Here is an 8,535-nt window from a genome sequence, read left to right as displayed (position 1 = left end):
AAGGGCTGACAAAACCACGATCGTCTTTCCTCTCCTTTCAATCGCAGGGGGTTGAATCCGATTCCCCCTTCACCCATTCCTTAGGGCTGTGCTCTGCCATTGGGGTTTAATTCCTTCCCAACCCAATGTCAACTTCTTTAGAATCATAATGGGAATTGTAGCGCTAAACCGTCGCCTTAGGATCAACCTCGGCATTCTTGCTATTCGGCATTGTTATGCCTTGGCCAATTCTTCCGGCCGGCACGGTCGCTATTTCCTTAGGGCCAAGGACACCAACCATCAACTAGTGACTATGCTTTCCAGCTTTAGGAAGCGAGTCGATGACGTTATGGTCGTTGTCCAAGGCAACTGGGAATTCGGCGAAGGCGAGGATCACCTCGATCCTATTCCTAGGCGAAGGGGCGAACCAAGTGGCCCCATAGTCTGTTGTGTTTATTTTTTCTTTTGTTATCTTTGTAAAGCTTCACTTTTGTGACCTGATGGTTTTGCTTGTGCAGGAAACGATTTGAAGAAAGTTTTGACCGCAGCCGACGATGCCGTTCTTTCGGAGATAGAAGTTGCGTTGAAATACTTCGGCCGTCCAAGCCTTCAGAAACAAGGGAGGGCGGCCCATATTCTACTTCAATACGAGCCGACATACACGACCATTTTGGCAGCAAAAAACATCCCGATTCCAAGGGGTGAAGAGTTTCCAACGGCTCTTATCTTGACCAACTTCAAAAACTTGCGCCAAATCGGCCTCGAAGGATCCGACTCGGAGCGCGCAGAAGAGGCTGACGACTCAGGCCAGTCAGAGGCCGAAGTAGACGAGGTTCCACGACTAGCTTTTGAAGAAGCCGGCCTCGATTCAGCCAACCCTCCGTCCACTTCGAGTCGAGGGGAAGGTTACGACGATATCTTTATCGGATTGGAGGATCTACCCGGCGTATTTCCTGAAGATATGGCCGGCTTGTCACTTACAAAACTCGCCAAAAAGGCCAACGCCGAACGAATGGCCGCGCGGCGGAGGGCGGAGGCCATTCGAGCATAGGCCAACCAATCCGAAGAGCCGCCCGTCACAAATGTTGAACCGCCTTTGCCTGTTACGGGGGAGACGATTCAATTACGAGATGCTGAGTTAGAGCCGATTGTGCTTGCAAATGATGAGGCTGAACGACTGTTAGAGAAGCATCCTATCGAGGTTGAGATCGGGTCTAGAGACGAGCCTGCTAACAAACGGCCGCGTTTGGAGGAGTCGGATACAGTTGTGCCTTTTGTGGTTTAACCAAAGGTAAGAAACATGCCAATCTCCTCTGACACGTCGGCTATGAAAGATCTAGCCGTTACACTGAGCCTGGCTTCATCAGTTTTATTGCCGTCTGATAAGGCGACTTTTCGCTTGGAGCCAGACGTTTTAGCGATAGCGTTAACCGCTCAATCAGCTCTTCTGGTAAAGATCTTGATCTTTTCTTTTCATTCTATGCCTGTGTTTCGATTTAACCTCCTGCTCCTGTTTTGTAGACGGTCGGAAGGATAGCCGAGATAGGCCGCCGCCAGCATGACGCCATCGAAAGAATTGGCCGTTTACAAACCGAAGTTGAGAGCCAAAGGAGCCGTGCCGAGTTTGAGGCCCTGAGGGTGAAACGGGAAGCTGCCAAGGCCGAGGCCGAGTTAGAGAGGGCCAGGAATGCAGACGAACTCAGATTGACTGCTGAGAAGAGGGCGGACATGAGCGAAGCTGATCTCAAGTCAGCTCAAGAGGCAATTTCCAAAATTGAGGCGGACTTGGCTGAATCAAAGGCGGCGAAGGAAGTAGCTGACGCTGAAGCTTCAAAGGCGTATGAAGCTGGGAAAGGCGCTGCCCTAAAAAATTATGTTCAAAAGGTTCCCAAATTTGAGAATCGGGGGTTCAAGCACGGCTGGCTCAAAGCCTTTGCTGCTGCTAATGTGACATTGGCTACGCCAATTCCATACGAGCAAGTGGATGTTGAGCCGCTGGAGTCTGACTCTGAGGATTGATTCGGGAGGCTTCTTTTTGTTTCTGTTTTAGGATTTCAAATGTATTTTACATCTTTTCGTTTGATATTGCTAGTCGTTTTCATTTCCAATGTTTTTATTTTTAGCGTTTTGTTTAGTAGTTTTCATATGTAAAATGGCTACAATTTGTGCCCAATTTACTTAATGAAAATTCCTTTTGTACTTGGCTATTCGTTATGCTAAATTGTGTTATTGGCGAATTGTTTGCTATTTTGGATGAAATGTTCATGTATACTTGCCGACTAGATAATTAGGCAATTTCATGGCCAAAAGCCCGAATGCTTGTAGTTCATGGAATGGCTGTGGCATACATCGATCGGCGTCGGGCCTAGATACTTGGCCGATCAGATTAATAAATCTGCCCTTGCCCCAGCCAGTGCATGAACTCCAAAACGTGCAAGTATTCTTGCCGATTAGATAATTAGGCAATTTCAAGGCCAAAAGGCCGAATGCTTGTAGTTCATGGAACGGTTGTGGCACACATCGATCAGCATCGGGCCTAGATACTTGGCCGATCAGATCAATAAATCTGCCCTTACCCCAGCCAGTGCATGAACTCCAAAACGTCCAAGTATTCTTGCCGATTAGATAATTAGGCAATTTCAAGGCCGAAAGGCCGAATACTTGTAGTTCATGGAACGGTTATGGCACACATCGATCGGCGTCGGGCCTAGATACTTGGCCGAACAGATTGATAAGTCTGCCCTTGCCCCAGCCGGTTCATGAACGTAGGACACTGAATAACAGTGGTTGATGGGGCGATTGGGGCATGACTGAGTCAATGAGATTGCCTCGGAGATGCTGCCTTCGTAGGGAATAAATGGGCGTGTACTTCGTGAACGAGGGTCCTATTTATGTGCTCAGTGAGCAACCCAGTCCAGCTCTTTGAGGAAGATTAAACAAGTGCGAATGTCAAATAAGCTTTTCTTCAACAGCAGAGGTGAGGCGAAGACGCTAGCTGAGCTGGGAGGTGCCATGAGTCGAAGCAGTGAAGCTTCACGCACGGGCAGTAGGACTTAGAGGGATCGGGAGAGGCACCAATCTCCTCGTCGTCGAAGTAGGTTGCCCAGGAGGAACAATCAACCACAACGTAAGTTTCTTCAACCCCGTCCTGGAGGGAAATCCGATGCGACTCCTAGCCCACTGAGTTTCACGGTCTTCATGGGTAATAGACCAATGACAGAGGCGGATTTGATCATTCGAGATCCAAATGTGGTAGTCGAGTTTGCTCGACAGATTTTTTCACCCGAAGTTCAGCAGTCGATGGTAGGTCGGCCGGACTTCGAGGTGTTTCGTGAAGGCGTTCACGGGGCGGTGAGGTGACTGTACACGGCTTATGAGATCGGCATGCATCTCCGCGTCGCTCGCCACGACATAGAACAGAGAGATGAACGCATTCAGAAGTTAGAAGCTCGCGCCGAGAAGGCCGAGCGTGTGCTAAGGAAAATCAAATCTGCCGGGCCCCAATCAGTCAGCCACCCCAACACGGTTGTCGAAGAGAGGGTTACTCAAAGGCTGATTAGTGATGCGATCGCCGATCGTAATACGAATAGCATGTTTGCGATTGAGACCGCGAAAGCCGCGGTCTATGAAAAAGGCTTCCATAACGGCCGATTGGTCGGAATTCAGAAGACCAAAGAGAAACTCGCCAGGGAAGTTTGCCGATGTGAAAATCGTGGATTTAAGCACGGTTGGATCAAGGCAACTCAAGCCGTGGAAGCTCTCCGAGCGTCGGGCATTGATTCGGCGATGCCACTCTACCGACGTAAGCATTTTCTATTTTCTTCTTTTGAAGTCGAGAAGAGTGAGGATGAGGGCAACGTCGTATAAAAATACCATGTAATTATGTAATTATTGTCTGATTGAATAAAACGTCCTATTTTAAATGTTTCATTGTATTTTTCATTCGGTACACACGTGTTTGCATGTGTTTTCATTGTATAAACATTGACCGGTTCGAGTTAACTAGGCATTTAATTCCGAACGGTTATATGCCGGCTCGTCATGAGCAGTTTTCATTAAATATATATATTTGGCTTACGTTTCACGCACGGTCAATGCGCCGATGAGGCTCCGAAGGCTCCGAATCCGGAAACTGTCAGCCCATCTATAATTGTCGTTTATATAATTAGGCCATTTTAACCCCAAAAAGCCAAAAACTAGTACATGGATGGCTATGGTCAATATCGATCGGCGTCTGTCATTTGGAGTTCAGTGTTAATGAAATCACCTCAGGATCACTGCAAGGATTAGGAATAAATGGTCTCAGAATTTTCGCACCAGTGACTTCACTTATTGTGGTCAGACTCAATTTAAAACGACTTTGTTGCGTAGGGTTAGATAAGTGTAAATGTTAAATGGAGTTTTCTTCAATCAACAGAAGAGAAGCTCAAACTTTGGCTGAGCCTGATACTGCAATGAGTCGCAGTAGAGGACCCACCCGTGCGAGAGGTAGGGCGTTCAAAGAACGGGAAAAACGTCAACCTCTATGTCGTCGAAGCAGATTACCCCGAAGGGAGGAACAGCAACGGGGTAGTTCTCCGCAACTGCGATCGAGAAATGAGGCTGACGTAACGCCACAACCGTTGAGTTTTAATGTTTTCGTGGGGAATTCCTTTCTTGTCTTGGATCTTGGCCTTGACGCTGTCTATGGTGTCAAAGCTCTCCACCTCGAGGGTGATTATCTCGTCGGTGTGAGCATTGTGGATTCAAGCGCGATCAGATTGAAGCATTTCAAGCCAAGGATGCTCTCCGAGTGACGGGCGTTGATTCGGCACTGCCGCTGTACCAACACGACCACTTCCCTTTTTTTTTTTTTTTCGCCTTCGAAGTTGAGAATAGATATTGTAATGCTTGCATTTTTGTAATTATCGTTTAATGGAATAAAAATGTTTTATTTTTAAAAGTTTGTATCTCATCCTGAATTTTTATATGCTTAATTAAGCATCTTATTTCGAGTGTTGGCACGTTTTGCTTTGTTCACGCGGTTGTCCCGGCTCGTCATAATGGAGCGCTCTTTATTAAATATTTATTCAGCATACATGTTACACGGTCCTGGCAATAAATCCGGAGACTTAATCGGCCCAAATACGTTGTGTTGATGGGGCTCCGAATCCGAAGAATGGCCAATCGTGATATCCACGAAGGGCGCTCCGAATCCGAAGGCTTTATCGGTCCATCAACGTCTTGCACCGATGGGGCCTTGAATCCGAAGACCTGTTGATCATGATATCCACGAAGGGCGCTCCGAATCCAGAGGCTTTATCGGCCCATCGACGTCTTCACCGATGGGGCTCCGAATCCGGAGGCTTTCGAAGCCCATTGACGTCATTCGCCAATGGGGCCTTGAATCCGGAGACTATTTGGCCAATCGGATATCCTCGAAGTGCGCTCTGAATCCGGAGGCTTTATCGGCCCAAAGACGTCATGCGCCGATGGGGATCCGAATCCGGAGACTATTTGGCCAATCGGGATATCCACGAAGGGCGCTCCGAATCCGGAGGCTTTACTGGCCCATCGACATCTTGCGCCGATGGGGCTCCGAATCCGGAGACTTTTCGATCGTGATATCCACGAAGGGCACTCTGAATCCGGAGGCTTTATCGGCCCAAAGACGTCATGCGCCGATGGGGCTCTGAATCCGGAGACTTTATTTGGCCAATCGTGATATCCACGAAGGGCGCTCCGAATCCGGAGGCTTTATCGGCCCAAAGATGTCATGCGCCAATGGGGCTCCGAATCTGGAGACTTTATTTGGCCCATCGTGATATCCATGAAGGGTGCTCCGAATCCGGAGACTTTATTTGGCCCATCGTGATATCCACGAAGGGCACTCCGAATCCGGAGGCTTTATCGGCCCAAAGACATCATACGCTGATAGGGCTCCGAATCCGGAGACTTTATTTGGCCCATCGTGATATCCACGATGGGTGCTCCAAATTTGGAGGCTTTATCGGTCCAAAGACATCAAGCGCCGATGGGGCTCCGAATCTGGAGACTTTATTTGGCCAATCGTGATATCCGCGAAGGGCACTCCGAATCCGAAGGCTTTATCGGCCCAAAGACGTCATGCGCCGATGGGGCTCTGAATCCGGAGACTATTTGGCCAATCGTGATATCCACGAAGGGCGCTCCGAATCCGGAGGCTTTTTAACTAGATTGCGCAGTGGTTGGGATTACAACTTTTTGACAAGAATCCTTGCATTATAAATGTGGAATGTGTACATGGCGAATTATTTAGAACTAGGATCATTCCCCACAAGTCGGGTTTAATGACAGAATTTTCGCAAGTGCTTCGAGTTCCTGAGCCGATATGGAATCTATTCGATAATGGCCGTCTCAGTTAGGACCTAATTTTCCATCAACCAGTCTCCAATCATCCGGAAGTACCTTCAGGATCAACTCTCCCGGTGTCTAGCGCCGCAGCTGAACGCGTTGATTATACGACTTGGCAAGCTACTGCGGGTATCGCCTAGGGCTACCGTGGTTTTTCGTCGAGGCTGTTTCGATTCGGCATTTCAATGGAGTTGGCCTGCAACTCCGTAGGTGTCCTAAAAAGGAGATAACATGCTTGTGCGGATTGCCGGGAACCACGGATTTGCTCAATGCCGTGTTCTGTCGGAAAACATAGTAGCTGATGATAGGTGTTTGGCACGGCATGAATAGTATGCAACCAAGTTCACCCTGTGATAAGATTATATGGCGAAAGGAGCTTGACGATCAAGAATTCCACATCCACTGTTTGGGTGCCCGCTCGAACGGGTAGTATGATTTTCCCCAACGGGTACTCTGGATTTGCGTTGAAGCCGAATAATGGATGAGGAGCTGGAGACAGGTCTAATTCGTTGAAGCCGAGTTTGATGAGGGTCTCGTAATACATAACCTCCGAAGTGCTCCCTTGGTCTATGAGGACGCGTTCAACGGTCAATCGGTTTACGTGTAGCTTAATGACCAATGGATCAATATGGGGGAGTGTTATGCCGATAAGATCGGAATCGTCGAAGATAATACTCGGACCTTCGTGAGGCCGTTTCGTTGGGGTGCGTTGCTTCTGGGGGGCTGACTGAATTGCGTGTACGGTAAGAGGCGTTGGAAGGCTGTATATCATATGAATGGCGCCGAGCGGAGGTGAATCCTGCCGAAGGGTAACTGCTTTGATTGCGCCCTTTTGGACATGTTGCTGGAGCCGACCATCTTGCACCAATTCCTCAAGGTGGTCTTTCAAAGCATAGCAACTGTCTGTATCATGACCGTGATCTTTGTGATATTCACACCGCTTGTCCAGCCTTCTCGTGTCAGGAAGTCCCACATTTTGGACGGCCATTTGAAGAAGGGAAGATGTTGGATTTTGGACATAACTGAGTTGATTGGCTCTGACAGCTCCATATATTTCTTGTCGGCGCGCCTCGTGCGCCTACTATCAACTTGCAGTTGCTCATTTGCGCGATGTGAGCATTGATCGCTCGATCGACGAGAATCTCGTTTCTTGTCTCGTTTACCCCGCTATCATGGTTCTGGGCTCTGAGGTGGTACGAAACTTATTGGCTGAGCAATTTCAGGAGGGGCCGTTTTGTTGGCCATGTGTCTGGCTTTAACCCACAAGGCGTCATCTTCCATTTTGCAGAATTCCTCTACTTTCTTCATCAACCCCCAGACTGTTTTGGGAGGTCTTCTAGTCAAGGAACTACAGAGGGCACTATCTGGATGTAATCCCATTTTGAAGGCGATGATGGCCATGGAGTCGTTGCAAGCGTCATCAACAAGATTAAAGCATTCCCAATATCGCGCCGAATATGCTCTCAGTGTTTCTCCTGGCAGGATTTGCATTGCCCAGAGAGAGTCGGCTTGTTTCGGCTGGACCTCGTTGGTGATGAATCTGGCCCTGAAGGACTTCTGTAATTGGTGGAAGGTTTTGATCGAAGCCGGCTCCAGTTTGTAATACCACCTAACAGCCAATGGTTCCAAACTGCTGGGAAATATTCGGCACATGAGGGCCTTGTCATCTGCATGCAATGTCATGGCTTGCTTGTAGTGGCGAATGTGATAAGTGGGGTCTGATTTTCCATCATAGAGAGTGAATGACGGAGCTTTAAACTTTTTGGGCAGGATCACCCTTGCGATCCGTTGCACAAAGGGGTCATGCTGGTCCTCATCATCGAAACTATTTTTTCTGCGCTGTTGCCTTATACGTGGGCCCTCTTCAGAAAAGCTGGAAGTTTCAGGTCGTCCTTTCTTTTTGGGCTCCAGGGATAGTGAGTCGGAGTCGCTATTAGTGTCTTGTTGCCGGGCTCGAGGTCGTTGACCACCTGCTTTCAGAGGTCGTTCCGAATCTTGGTGCACGGCTTGTTTGGACTTTGCTACCTCTAGGGCCAAATCCTGACGGAGACGCTCGTTCTCAGCGATCATGTTCTCCAACCTCTGCTCGTTTTGCTTTGCCTGTTCCATGATCGCTTGCATTGCCTCATGCTCTGGAGTCGAAGGTGAGACGAAGTTCAAAGCGCGTCTTGCTGGGATAATCTT

The sequence above is a fragment of the Camellia sinensis genome, chromosome 8 (genome assembly GCF_055761805.1).
Source record: "Camellia sinensis isolate YWXY chromosome 8, ASM5576180v1, whole genome shotgun sequence".
NCBI classification, from domain to species: Eukaryota; Viridiplantae; Streptophyta; class Magnoliopsida; order Ericales; family Theaceae; genus Camellia; species Camellia sinensis.
This window is presented reverse-complemented; position numbering follows the sequence as displayed.